The sequence below is a fragment of the Petromyzon marinus genome, chromosome 16 (assembly GCF_048934315.1).
Source record: "Petromyzon marinus isolate PM22_M1 ecotype Great Lakes invasive population chromosome 16, UKy_Petmar_22M1.pri1.0, whole genome shotgun sequence".
Taxonomy (NCBI): domain Eukaryota; kingdom Metazoa; phylum Chordata; class Hyperoartia; order Petromyzontiformes; family Petromyzontidae; genus Petromyzon; species Petromyzon marinus.
This window is the reverse complement of record NC_133682.1, coordinates 3501136-3516161: the sequence shown is the minus strand read 5'-3', so window position 1 is coordinate 3516161 and position 15026 is coordinate 3501136. Positions and strand designations below refer to the sequence as shown.

At 43.0% G+C, this 15026-nt stretch overlaps 1 long non-coding RNA gene across 2 annotated transcripts in view; it reads right to left on the bottom strand.

Moving 5' to 3' along the window:
- Positions 1-784: 784 nt before the first annotated feature.
- The window catches only part of LOC116942776 (uncharacterized), a 58236-nt gene continuing 43994 nt past the window's right edge, over positions 785-15026 (bottom strand). Inside the window, exons 2-3 of one of the 2 annotated variants that reach the window (XR_004402853.2) lie at positions 2812-2861; positions 785-1991 (exon numbers count right to left, since the gene is read on the bottom strand). This is a non-coding gene — a long non-coding RNA (uncharacterized LOC116942776). Of the gene's footprint in view, positions 1992-2811; positions 3879-15026 lie in introns of those variants that run through there. The other variant, XR_012941799.1, reaches the window with a different exon arrangement.

The following is a 15026-nucleotide window of genomic DNA, read 5'->3' as shown; positions in this document are numbered from 1 at the left end:
GCAGCAAAAAAAAGACTTCGTACACAACCACAGCTGTAAGTTGTTTCACAAATGGAATGCAATTTCACGGGTGGAAAAATAGCATGGGTTACATTAAATAACGGTATACAGCTTATTCTTGGTTCTTTCGGTAAAGTCACGTAGAAGGGAACAATAATGATGATTGCGTGTGTTGCAGTCGAAACGTCGTGAGAATTTTATTGTTTTATGGTTTTATTATTTTATTGTTTCCCCTCTACGTGGTGACTTTACCGAAAGAACCAAGAATATGAATCCCCGCAGTCACGAAAGCTTTAAATCAAAAGGTACACTGCTCGTCAGATCTCCAATCAGCAGAGCCACTGACAAATGTGGCGCAAATGCCACCGTTGACCACACACGCAGGGCTCGATTCACGTAGAGTTTGTTTTCACACGTTTATGTACAAGCAAATCTCGCTTAATTCATTAGGTCCGATGCGACGCGCGAGCGCTGCCAAGATTCGGAGCCGCACTTGCCGACATGCGCGGGCTGGTCCTGCCAATGTCCTGAGCCAACCATTCCCCAGGCTTCTGGCTGCTTCCGCACGTGGGCACACCAACGCGCGTGCGTGTGCGTCCGTTCTAACCCGACCAGCGTTTTGTCATTCCCGCAAGATGTGGTATAGGTTGCGGCTGAACGGTTGTATATTTTACGCGGAAGTGGCTGCACTTGAATTAAAAGAAAATGTTTAAACGAATAAACACAGGAATGTGGCGGAATTATGGCCGAAATTGCGACATGAATCAGACCCCGAGCAATGGGATGTGTACCACTTCAAGCTTTAATATCTAAAGCAAAAAAACTTGCGAGCAACTAACAACATACACCTGCATGTATTAATTATATCTTCGTCAACCATAAAATTTTTACTTGGAAACAAACACCATTTAGACACGGTAAAGCATACGATCGTGTAGTCATAAAATAATGATTCCCCGTACTTGAAGCGCAAATTGGCAGTGCAGGCAGAAAAACCCAGAGTTGCCATCAAATGGGGCAATAATGAGCAAGAGCAGGCAACCATCATTGCAATCATGCTGCCAGCTATTTCCCTGGAACCCCGAGTTAGCTGATACGCCATATTCTTAAGAAAGGAGCTGCAGTCATGGCAAAACATGCATAAGCACAGCCATACATTTTCCGCAAACAAAAAACAATCCCCCAGAAATCGTATTTAGTTTTGTTGTGTCAATTAGCACATGTACAAATGCCCATTGTGCTGCGAGCAGTGAGAGCAAATGCCGCTTGTCAGCACCTATTAAGATCGACAACACCAAGCGGGAGAGTTGGTGAGGCCAACATTACACGCCTATCCACCTTTGTCTCCACAGCGCTGATGTTCACACACTCTACGAAAGTAGCCATTGTGGATTGAACTGATGTAGGGAATTCCCCAGCCTATGATGAGATTACATTTTTTTGGTATTTTTGCACGGCCAAGGAAAACCTCCCAGATTCGCCGGATCATTCGCCGGATCATGGTACAGTATGTACAGCATGCTAACCGCTGCACCACCATTCCTCAATCAATCCACACACACACACACATGTATACATTCATATTATTAGTTTGATGTGTTGTGATATAAAATCGTTAATACTGGAAAATTCAGGTGGTCCAGGTGGTTCAAATGCCAGAGCACTGATCTGGCACTGCTGAGCTCATGGGTTCGAATGTAGGCATCCACCTTTGTTCTCAAGCATAGCAAGTTGATGGTCTCCGCTACATCACCAATCACTACACACACCAAACCATCGTCCAATTGAGCTAAATTCCACACTAAAAAATACTCATTTGAATGTCAAATGATGAACACGGTTCTGGGTGGGTGGGAAAGTGCTTCCACCCTCCATTTTGGATCAGAGGTCACTTGAAGAGATCTCAGAGGCAGCTCTATGATATCAATTTCAGTGGGGCCGTTCTCGAGCGGCAACGGTCGTACGGCTCTGCAAGATGTCCCAATGGATACCTTGTTCAATAACAAGATGAAAAACACACAATCTGTATTAAAATTGAGAAAGACAAAAATATAACATGCATAAAGCGCCGGTACATTTTAATGACAGTTATACGAGAAAAAAATGCCAGCAGATAAAGGTGTTAATCCCTTTCAAACACTACGATAAGCATATTTGCAATGCTAAACAGTAATTCAAGTGTTATACTGGCGTTCTACGTCATAATCGCATTCGCTTAGCATCATTTAAATTGGCGCTGAATTGTATGCATTTATCTAAATTAAGGACCAATTAACTGAAGATTCAATATTTAGTCCAGTGGTGCCAACATTGGTATTTTACTGCCTCGTGCAATATGCAAACATGAAGGTTTAAAAAAAAAATGTTGACAAGTATATGTGAACAGCAGGAAGCACTGAGCCATCACTGTCACTGGAAGGCACAACGTGTTCAAGAATCCAGCTTAAAAAAAAATATCACACCGAGTTCAGAAAAGGCGGCACACGGAGGGTAGGGGAACATTCTGTGGGCATGGGAATGTAGGGCGGGAACCAAGAGATGGGACTTCAAATTCCGTCATGTTCAAGAGCAGCCCATGCGTAAAATTTATGTTGTACAAACTGAACGTGAAAAGTGGGCTTGCTACAGCAGGGATTTAACAGAAAAAAAAAACACATCAATTAGACTTATGGAACAATGTTACGTAAAATATATTTTTAAAAAAACTGCAAGGGTAAGAGTTTATTTTTTGTGGATGCTTACGCTTGTACAAATGTCCTGCAGCTAAAATTTCCCAGTCTTACGCATGTACATAAATGGCATTCTCCTCACCGCATAATGCGCCTCCAGACATGGATGTGTCTAACATCTTCTTGTTGCAGCTGAAAGGGAAGGGGGGGGGGAATGAAAAGCACACTTCTCTTATCATTTATTTCAAACTTACTTTTACGTGCCACCTGGATCTCCAGCTAAATGAGAAGCTATGAGAATGAGCATCATTACCATAACGTCACGTGTGCCAATTCCCACAAATTAAAGGACATCATAAAAGGATGAGAAAGGCTTACAAGGAAAAAAAACACACGGGAAAAACTTCATGACCTACTTACCAAAAGTTTTTCATTCATATATTTATTGTGAGGACCATAACTACTTTTGCTTATAATGTTTCGACGACGTGTGGACTTTGGCTATTGCGTTGAGTCAGACTTAAGAGGTCTATTTTGCTTCCAACTTGAATTTTTTTTTTTGCGGTGCCAAAAATGTGCCTCGTAATTTGAACCCTTAGGTTTCAAACACAGTAAAAAAAATCCAGTTGTACAGTAAATGTATTGCGTATCATGATATACATCGTTTAAAGCTATGAAACGACTATTATTTGTGCAGAAATTTATTATTCAAATGTAAGTGGGAAGCAGTGCAAAGAACCAAGTTAGCGCAATTCAATTCCTGGCCACTGCTAACATTTGTGGCGAGTGATATTCGAATCAGTCCTGGGTCTCCCGCTGTACCCAACCATCAATTACCAGCGTGGTGAAGTATGGTCCAACAGCCCCGTCCGAGATGGTGTGGCGAGATATTCATCAAGCAGGCGATTGGCCAAGGGCGCTAAAAGTTATTAGTGTAAACGTATGTAAGAATACAGGGAGATTGCAACCATGGAAAGGCAATTCACGGTAAATTATTTTTCATTCGAAAAGTTAATTTCACGAGAACATTTGGGCAAATGTAACTAATTCTACACACGACATGTACAGTTGTTTTTCTTCCGATTTGTTGAGTGATGTCTCGTTCTGCCGAATATTGCACGTGTTTAGGGAGTTCTCAACACTGGCACATGCACTTCACTTCGGAGATTGCCAGCACCCTCGTGGTGCATGACTTGTGCGTTGTGGCTTCATCCAACCTCGTGGTGCATGAACAAGTCATGCACCACGAGGTTGGATGAAGCCACAAAGCGCACCTCACAAACCCCTCCAACCATTAGAGAAATGCAGGCCTTGCCAGAGGAAAGTTATCTGTTCATATCCACTAATGTGATCAAGTAAACCGCATTATGCTTTGACAAATACCAGGTAAAGTAGGGTAAATTGCAGAATGATCGTTCAATGTCAAAGGGACGCAATGCTGCAGTCGTGGAAGAAGGGCATTAACAATCTGAAAAGGTGTGGGGAATTTTGGAGCATTCCATCATGGGTGTGTCCATACAATGGTTGTTGGTTCGGCAGGACATGCACACGTTGAAATTCCAAATCCTTAGCAGCCACCCGTGCCCACTTTCCACATGCTGTCCTTGCAGATATTCATAATTGGGCCAAGTTGAGAGTATATTAGATCAATGATCAGAGGGGGGAAAACCCCATCCTATATTAAACATCGAGAAGGTAATACATTATAACTTTAAACAAGTCTGAAAAGCAGCCCTTGTGGAATAATCTCTCCAGCTGTTTCATTATATCAATAATTCTGCTCAGTGGTTATGAATCATTTTGCATATCGCAGACACATTCAAGATAGAGGTACAGTAATCATTCTGTAGTTTACACACACCACGGAATAGTATATATTTTTTGGCAAAATGAGGCTCTACGATGCAGCTGAATCTCAGTTCAAATCCCAGTCACAGCGATGATCAGTGGCGAGTGATACATTAATTGGTTTTGACTTCTCCTCTAACACAGTCCCTTCACTAAACTGCACCAACTGGTGTGGTCAAGTATGGTCAAACAACTCCCTTGGCCTCTCTCCAACGGCTTGATTAAACGCAAGAACTTTGTATTAATTGCACAGCGATGCATTTTACCACGACTATGCAAATGCACGCATGCATGTTGGTCAATATCATCCACCCTATTTTGTATGTTTATTTAAAAATGTTGTGACTTGCTTGCCTTTCCTATACTTTGCACTACTGTCGTGCTTTTTGCAGCGCGTTTGTTGCTGTGACGTTTCTGAGCCACCGCTCCTCCTGGACATCTGTGACAAAGAGCTTCATAGCTCATCAGATTCCTCCAGTCTAAAATAAAGATTCCGATTCTGATTATTTGCAATGCAACATGTAAGCATTTATGCACGGTTTTTCGGGATTCCTAACGCATGCAAAAGTATGGCTAAATGTAAAAGACCATTCAATTTTTACTTGCAGCAAACCTGAAGTCAATTTGTTTCCTTACGTCATAATTAACATTGAACATACTGCTCACCCTAAGCTGTAATTATGTCGAACGTGATAAATGACGCTTTAATGATGTTAGATCCATACATATGAATGTATTGCACTGTGATGCAGAAATACTTAACGGGGTTGTTTGGCCACTCCGGGAAGGGGGGGGGGTGGTGGGGGTGGCTCACGCCGCCGCGCTGGTATCAAAGCACTGAGCCAGCACTGCTGATGTCCCAGCGGAGATTAAACCCAGGTTCTCAAGTATATCGAGCTCAAGGTCTGAGCCCACTTGTCAATGAACGTGCAAAAAAAAACCTATTACCGCGTGTATATGTATTGACTTTTCACATAATTCAACCCAGTCCAACTCGAAGGGCCAAATTGGTAAATATGTACATTGTATGAACGGAATACGCTCATCAACTCTCTCCATACCGCACGGAGTGCTGCTGTCTCGTGGCATTAATGGGTGAGAGACACCAAGCATGATCTATGTTGTGTCTCTTCCGCAGTTGGTGCCAGGGACCCGTTATACTCTTTTGACTCAATACGTCTGGAATGACTGCGAATACGAATACTTTGACAAGTTGGCGCGTGCCAGCCTCGAATTTAACAAGCGAGACGTTTTGACTCCAGAAAGGAGATCATAGTCATCGCCACACTGGAATTATCTTGATGGGCTTAAGTAGACACATAGCCTAAATTGTAGAGGGAGTCGGGAGAGGGTAGGCGGTGGGGGGAGGGGGTGGCAAGGTGGGATCTTGGGGATGGACATTTTATGTGTACAGCTCAATTTCTAAATCAGGACTAAGAACCCAATGAATCCTGGACACCTCTCGGGCAAGCAGGCGTGTACATTAACATTTACAAAGCTTAGGCCGAGGGCTAGGGTGCCACGGAGGTGTAGCTTGAGAATCTGAGTTGTTACATTTGCAAGCGCACGTAATGTTGCACAGTGTATGCATGTGTGCGAGTGAGCTGTGTGGGGAGCAGTAGTGTAGCTGTTAGCGCACTGCGCTGCGAACCTAGCGACCCGGGATCGATTCCCGTTCACGGCCAAAATCTGTGACGATTATCTGAACCGGTCCTGTGCCTCCCCTAGGTCGACTCAGCCTCAAATAAGTACCTGGTACGATGTGTAAACATCGCCACTGGGAATACAAAAGCGGCCGGGCGTGGTACCGGCCACCCACCCCCTCGGGTGCCGTTCTGGCCCTCATAGGTGCTCGATAACAGCACTTGCCCCAGCAGTTTGTTACAGGCTATACGGAGGATATTTGTCTTTGTGTGCACAGCTGCCAGTCATCTCAGTCAGCTAAACCCCATTATACGCGAGAATGTTCGGTGACCTCCTGCCAGTGAGCCCGCGACACTTTACGCGGCCTCAAAGTGCACTTAGCCTGGCACGAGTGCTGGCGGCACAACCTTTGCAGCGGATGGATGCCGTTGACATTGTGGTGTGCTCACCGCCACCCATATAACGGGCCACTGAATGAGGGATGATGCAGGCACAAGCAGAGCCAAAATTCTAGTGTGCATGACCTGAGGCTGGTGCTGTGCTGTATGCAAAACTGTCCAACCCAGCCTTCACCTTCCCCTCCATTGGGTTCAGTGTATTTAATCCCAATGCAAACGTGGAATTTAAAATCATAATTTTGGACCGATGATAGATACAATCTTCCTGCCAGAGTTAAAACGTCTCATTCATTAAAATAAAGGGCTCGTTTGCCTCCCAGACTAGACATTGGTGCTTTCTCATCCGTGCCAGTCAGTCACCTGGCAAGGACACTACCTCACTTTGGGCCTGCAAAAAAATGTATAATGCAATTGGATATTATATATATATTCACAATTTGGTGAAATAAAAGTAAAATTTTGTTTAAAAACACATTTATTACCAAGAATTCCATTCCATACAAATCTATCCTGGATTACAAGCCAGAATAATTTTAGTCTAAATGGAAAGTGCTAGACAGCGTTTGGCTTTTCTCCACGAAATATTTGATCCAAACTAGAGTAATAGTTCAACATGCAAACTGAGTTTCACACAGGTGGCTCTTGTACAGGGATGCGCTCGAACACAATAGAGATATGTGCCGCATAAATGCACTGAGTGGATATGAAAGCAAAAGGAAAGAAACTACATCTAGGTGACATGGAGGCTGGTTCATTTTGAAAACCAGATGTCTTCTGTTTTGGTTGGTTGGTCGTATGGCGCATGAGTGGGTGGATGCCTGTCAGCAAGCTTGTGGTTTATGTGATTTTGTGTGTGCGTGTGTGCGTGTGTAATGGGGAGTGGTGGCACAGCGGTTAGCGCACTGCTCTAAGAACCCGGTGACCCGAGTTCGATTCCCGCTCATGGCCAACACCAGTGACGATAATCTGAACCAGTCCCGGGCATCCACTAGGTCGACTCAGCCTCAATGAGTACCTGGTGCGGTGTGTAAAAACATTGCCACTGGGGAGACAAAGGTGGTCAGGCGTGGTGCTGGCCTGCTGCAGCCTTCATAGCTGCTACTCGCTAATAGTACTTGCCCCAACAGTCTGTTACAGGCTATACGGGGGATCTTTGTCTTTGTCACTTGCTGGGCAGGCCCCATTACACGCCGGCGGAGGGCAGTAATCCAATCAGGGTGCAGGGATGCCATAATGAGACAGACATATGTCAGGGCAGGTCCCACTGGGATGTGATATAGCCTCCGCAAATGGAGATGGCGGCTGATGGACTCGTGTCCGAGCGGAAACGTTGAAACACAGTACCAGGTTTACGTATTCGACGCACGGCTACTCATCGCATCACAACGCTGGCAAAGGATCCTCTTGGCAACACCTATTTCAAGTACCTTTGGCAAATAACACTTATTGAATAAAATATACTATTTCCACTCTCTCCCCCTCTGCCCCCACCTTGACCACACGCAACAATTCAGCTAATTGTTCCAATAAGAATTGCTTCACAACACACCAGAGTCACAATGCGTGACCTGCACTGTTTTTCTATCAACAAATTGGCTGGCAAATATTAAAGGAGAAGAGGCGATGATGCCCGAAGGCCAGTTTTGACAAGAACACATAATGTGATTTTCCCCTATCAACATATGGCATCAAATATAAATAAAACACCTTTTTATACAACCTTAAATATTCCGCATCCCCCGCCACCATGCTTCAGACGTGAAATATTGAACATATTTATTTTTTTCATGAGCAAAATTCCTTCATCACCCCGTCCAAATTGTTGACAGGTTTTGTGCATTTTAAACAATACGAACCATTTCGATTTAAAGCTTTCGTGACTGCAATGATTCATCTTCTTTGGTTCTTTCGGTAAAGTCACGTAGAATGAGAATAAAATAATACATTGATAAAATAAAATAACACAATAATATTCTCACGACGTTTCGGCCACAACACAAGCGGCCTTCATCAGGTGAAGGGACGAGACTGTCTGGTAGGACAGCGCTGGAGTGAAAAAGCCACGTTCAGATCACGACCTTTACTCCAGCGCTGTCCTACCAGACAGTCTCGTCCCTTCACCTGATGTGAGGCCGCTTGTGTTGTGGCCGAAACGTCGTGAGAATATTATTGTGTTATTTTATTTTATCAATTTATTATTTTATTCTCATTCTACGTGACTTTACCGAAAGAACCAAAGAAGAATACGAACCATCTTACAACGGTTGCTTAACTTGCAAGAGACGTACAGCATGAGCGTAAAATAATAATAAAACCATTCTCATAACTCAAGTATGTGATAATATATATAGTAGTTTCAGAAAAGTGTATACACTGTCATTATGGAGACAACATCGAGATATGAAATCTTTACACGAGGCCCATAGCAGCTGCCAAACAACTGAGGTGACAACAGGAAATTTGTAAACGCGAGAGAGGACAAGTTGGTTGTGTATATCCAATAACGTCAACTTAGAAGCAACCTTAGCAGTGCATGGGGAACACCTGCCTGGAGGTGAAACAATATCACTTCATGTTTATTATTATTAAATTCATTATTATTGCAACCGCTTCAAAAGTGGGATATAAAAAAGTTTGTTGCGATTACTGTACGAGTAAGATGTTGAGGTGTAGTAATGGCACGGTGGGTAACACAGTTCTTGATGAAGCTGGTCACCTGAGCTTCTGTTGTGAGCGATATCTGAACCCATCCTATACCCCTCTCATCAATCCGCACTGATCAATCTCGCAAAGTATGGTCAAACAACCTTCATGACTAACAGATTATGGGGAAGTCTTCAACCAGCAGTGGATTAATATACATTATTCGTGAACCTTGAACTTGCAACCCTTAAATAAGCGTAAACACACGTTTTGTTAGTATACATGAGATGGCTTGTATTCTCATACATAGGCCATTCCTTTTTCCCCATGAAGGTATATATTCTGGACAAACACACACGTACACACATATACGGCGCTCATAACCTTGACATTTCTTGCCTCAAACCCTAAAATGTGCAATGTATTGATGGTATGAGAGACCCTGTACATCAAGTGTGGAAATTCTATTTTTTATGGCGGTGCTTACACACGGAGGCTGCTTGAAATTAGACCAAGCAAGGGCCCACACGCAAAACTATTTCTCCACCTGCCATTCAAGCTGTGCTCCGAGGCGTCAACTATAATTATTTCTAAATATTTTCAATTATAGTCGGGCTTGTATGCCCTGTGGCCCTCTCGAAGAGCTTCCCTCTCTACCAACTCTCTCCAACTCTAGTTCCCACATGTATAATCCCACTTCTACTCTGGCCATGCTTTACAAACCCCCCCCCCCCACCAACCCACACCATGACCCCATTTCAACATTTCCCTCACCGTCTGCTCACACCTGACAATCTACACTTTTGTGATTCACCACAAACCCAAAACGCTCGCTTTCTTTATGCTTCTCTGTGCCACGTGGCCTCGCAGCAGAACTATTGAAAGTTGAACGCTGCTGGAAGTGGTAAATTGTGACAATTAATCAAGGCGGTGTTTACAGCTTAGTGTTACCATGAAACAGAATTGATTTGAAATATGGATATTGAACAGCTGGTATTGTCTTGTCAGATGGTACCCAAAATAGCTTCAAGCGTGTCAAACACTATATTTTTTATGCGCTCATATGTGCAGTTTAACCAGCATCATAAGCAAGTGGCAGAAATGTCTCATTCCACACCAGTTTATTACAGCACCATGTTTCGTTAAAATCAATCAATCTACGTGACTTTACCGAAAGAACCAAGAATATTAATCCCTGCAGTCACGAAAGTTTTAAATCGAAAAAGATTGTGTCGGAATAAACCCAACTCTACGACTATACTTGAATTTTCTTTATTTTACTTCACAGGAATGCACATGCTTGCAGCAGCATGCGATTCTTTAAGCAGAGAAATTATTCTCAGAAGTTATTTGAGCCATCAAAATAAGTTTCCTTCACTGTCCATCGTTGGGAAAATGACGTTGCAGCTCCATCATCTGATGTAGTTTTTTTTTATGACCCTGCATGAGAGGTCTGACCTATAGTGTTGATTTTAAACACATGAAACTTAGTAATTCATTTACACCCCTAACACAGATTGCCAAAAGTGATTAATTACATGAGAAATGTATCACTATTAATATCTGACTGCACACAACACGCGTAGGCAAACATTGTACAATTTTAATGTTATTCCTGCTTGTTGAAAAGCTTCCTCTACTTGCAAATATTTAAATCACTTGCCTATATCTCTCTATTCAGAATTGTGATTTGAAAGAAAAAAAAATTCAGAAGTGCCATTTTTTAAAAATATCTTCATCATCATTCAAATTGCACGTCATCCTTCACGACGAATTTTCAAAGTGGCTCGGCAAAACTGGGCTCAAAGGGGTCAAGGGAACTTGGTAAACATTTTCATTTCGTGGCTGGCTGGATTAATCGGGTCCGTGGTGATTCTCAGAATTTGGCCATGATACTTCTCCACTGCACATGGAGATTGTACATACGTGAACATGCCGAGGCTGTAAAGCTCCAAGCATGTTTGAAATGGGGTGTTTTGTTTCAAACCCTACAACATAAATCTGTGAGTTTTTTTTTTACGAGTGCAGTAGCTGATACACGCATTCTTCATGCAGTGGATATCCATTCACTAAAAGCCATTGTTTTGAAGTATAAACTCACAACGCTGTGCTTTTAGAAGAGTAAGCACAGGTCCTGCAGTCTCACCATATCACGACTGTCAAAGCTGACCTCCATGATGCCAGGTATGCTTCTATACGCTCTGCTGAAATAATGAGGTTATACATTACCTACGGTGTCTGACAAAAATAGCTCAACACAACACAGAGACTTGCGCATGCAGGTTATTGTTTTTGCAGCAAACGGAACCCCAGGACCAACAGGATCTATCTCATCTGCACCAGAGATGTGTGTGTATATATAGCTATTGAGGTGTAGTATTAGCATTGGTGGCTGTGGTGTCGATTTGAAGGCTCAGTTTTATTACCCCCAGCCCGAAACCAGATCATCAGATATCATACCTTTCAAATCGTCAACCACTCAATCAGTGACTCCACATCGTCCACATCAGGCAACAGATAAACAAGCTTGTTGGCATCTGTAACCACTAACAGGTGCATTCGTTCATACTGTCGAATGCTATTTCATCTTTTAAGTTATGTTTTAGAAATGTATACCAAATTTCAAATTCTATTTCATATTTTTGGATTCCAAATCATGGCGTTCATGGAATTGTAATAACTATGATTGTTTACACATTAAACGTATTCATTGTACTTATTAATAATGTAATTTTATTTTGTTTCTAATGTTCCAACAGTAACAAAATTATATAATTGAATGCGTTTTTTACACGCTAACAGTGTAAGCAAAAGTGAAGTCAAATATGAATAATATAGTTTTAGTACAACTATAGATATCATGTGTCGCTGGAGTGTAGCAAATCATGCACGAAGCTTTGGACCTCGATTAGCTATGTACGGTGGGTGTCAAGAGAAGTTCAACATACATACAACCAGGGGCGGAGCCAGGGAGGGTGACAGGGGTGACATTCTGCGTGTAAGTGTACGACACTCGGTCTGGCGGACTCCGTGCAACTGCATTGTCAGAATGTGTCGCCAACCGATGGCGTCTAGTTCAACAGCCTGACTCTCTTAATCATTCTTGAAATTAAAATTTGTTGAATGTCACCACGGCCTGAAATCCTGGCTCCGCCCCTGCATACAACTGGACAACCTCAGTTCAATCTAGGCCACGGTGAACATCAGTGGGCAGTGATTTATGAAGAGTCCTGAACCCCCATTCACCAAACCACTCTGATCAGCACACTGAGGTCAATCAACTCCCGTGATTGACATGGTGCGATAAGGCCTTAGTCCAGTTGTGGATTTGCAAAGATCCGTATGTAAATATTTGTTTTATATAATATTACACCAACTGAGTAGTTAGCCTATTTCCTCATATACATCGGGGTTCTCTTTCCAGTCACTCTACCACTATTTCTTCCCGCTTACAAATATTGGTGGTAAAGAGTGGGCCGAACATCCCAAACTAGGTCCCACGTGATCAAGTCTTGAGACCCATTGAGGCTTTCCTGGGTAACGAAAGGACATTATTTTCCTGCACTGCATAACAATGATAAGCACATTTCTGGAAATACAAGTTACCATCTCGGAAATTAAAACAGGAGGTTTTGTTTTGATTCACGAAATTAATGCTAGCACAAGCCACTCCTAACTCCTATCTATTATTGGGACAGGAAAGAATACAGGAAATTGGGTTATTTTTTTCCAATTTACAATAACATTCAGGAAACAGAACAGATCTTTTCTCTCAGCAGGGTATTTCTCATGTTAGGGAAGCACATCCCCATGTTTTGACAGTGGCTTCTTACAAAAAAACACAATATGAGAACAATTCACTTTTTAATACTATATGTTGACAAATTTCCAAAAACACCACACATCAAAAAAAGGTTTATTTTGAATTCCTTCATCAGCCGTTATGCCTATGGAAAGGTACTCAAATAATACAACACAATATAAAATTCTGGCCAAAAGAAAATAAATTTGTTAATTTACCTTCTTGTGTTATGTTGAGGAGCCTATGCATGTTCTATGGAACCAAATCCTGTTAAAATATCAAGTGCAGCACACATTTTTTCATATTTTCACCTCATCATCTGTCGTGTGACCATTGTGTTAGTTGTTGGGATTTTGTAATGATAACACCATAGGGCTCATTCCAACCCAATGTGAGCCCCAAGGCCGCCTCTAACCGTACTTTAGAAACATTTTAATGGATTGTTTCCACTCAAATTTAGGCTCACGAGGTTGGTTAGTTAAAGTCCCCGTGGCACAGATATTAATGGCACACGTTCGAGCAAAAAATAAAACATCTGCGCCATGACTCTCAGCTTGACTGTGCCTTTCCGCACAATGCTTTGGGCTTTCAATATGCGCGCTGTGCCATAATGAAACTATTAAATATCACGCTGTAGCTATTATGACTGCCACCGAGTGATTCCCCCCAACTCCCTGAAAATGCACTCGAGATCCCAGTAACCACTCTCATGTAGGGTGAGTGTTGCATCTTGCCACCAACACAATAATACACCCATACATTCTCTCCTTCTCGCTTACCAACATCAGCTCCGACCTGCTTTCATTCCTGCTTTCCCACCGCAGAGTAAAAAAAATATCATATCCCGCAATGCGTGGGTGTGCATACGTGCCTGTTTGCATCTCGTTTTCTCTTCTGCTTGTCTCCATTCCCTGGCCTCCCCGCCTCTGTCTTCTTCGTGTGGTGACATCTTTACAGATGCACAGGATTCCTGAATCCACATTTTCAGCAGCACGGGCTTATGAAGTAGACAGTTTTTTTTCTTAAATGTCAACCCCTCATTAGGGCACGCCAATGAGTCACATGTCCTTGTGGGTTGTGGACCAACACACCTCGCTCGGCCTAGCACTAAATGAAACCGTGGCTAAGGTGTGTGCAAACTTTGTGCATGACTACACCGACGTTCCCACTGCCTTAGATTAATGGCCTATTGTGATATCCCCCTCCCCAAAGAATTAGAATGCATTTTCCAAAAGGGCTGCGTAGGAGTGTGAAATTCAGCAAATCGCATGTGCGCACTTCTATATTCAAGCAAGCATACGTCCAAGGCCAACCCGCGATCCATCATAGTCCATGGTGTAAATGTAATGTTCATAGCATCACACCACCCTTATTGAGCACATCTTGGATTGTACAACCCAGCGCCATCTATCCTATTATTTACCATATCAACCATTATCCAATTAGCAGCTACATTGTCTACATTATTTCATGGCTTGGACTATAAAGCAGCGCATACTGCAGTGGTGTAATGGTGAGCGCACTGGACTTGCAAGCCTGAGGCCACCGATTCGATCTCCCGGCACAGCCGTTGAAACAAAGGGCAAGTTTATTAACCCCCGTCGGACTCTGTCCACATAGTTGTATTTACGAGTCGTCGATCCATTGGTCAATCGGCCAATTCGCATGTGGTGGGGGGTCGAGTCTTGGAACTCCCACCCCTTCTGAGAGGTCTGGCCAGCCAGAAAAGAGGACGCCAAAAATAGCGTCCAGAGAAGCCTCTTTGAGAACTCACTCGAGTGGAGGCCCTGCTGCCAGCAGTGGAATGAGCAAGTAATTGCAGGGCTGCGCCTTCATCTCATGGAGCAGCTGTGGTGGCGACGGGGCTCTCGTTTTTTAAGGGTGTCAGCTAAATTTCCAGTCAGGGTCAATTCAGCATCAAGGATCCGTAAAATAAGTAGTTCATGGTGAATACCAATTAGTGTCAACTCAGGACGGGTTGTTCTGTGGAGATGTTGGTCCTTGACATTAACACATGAATTA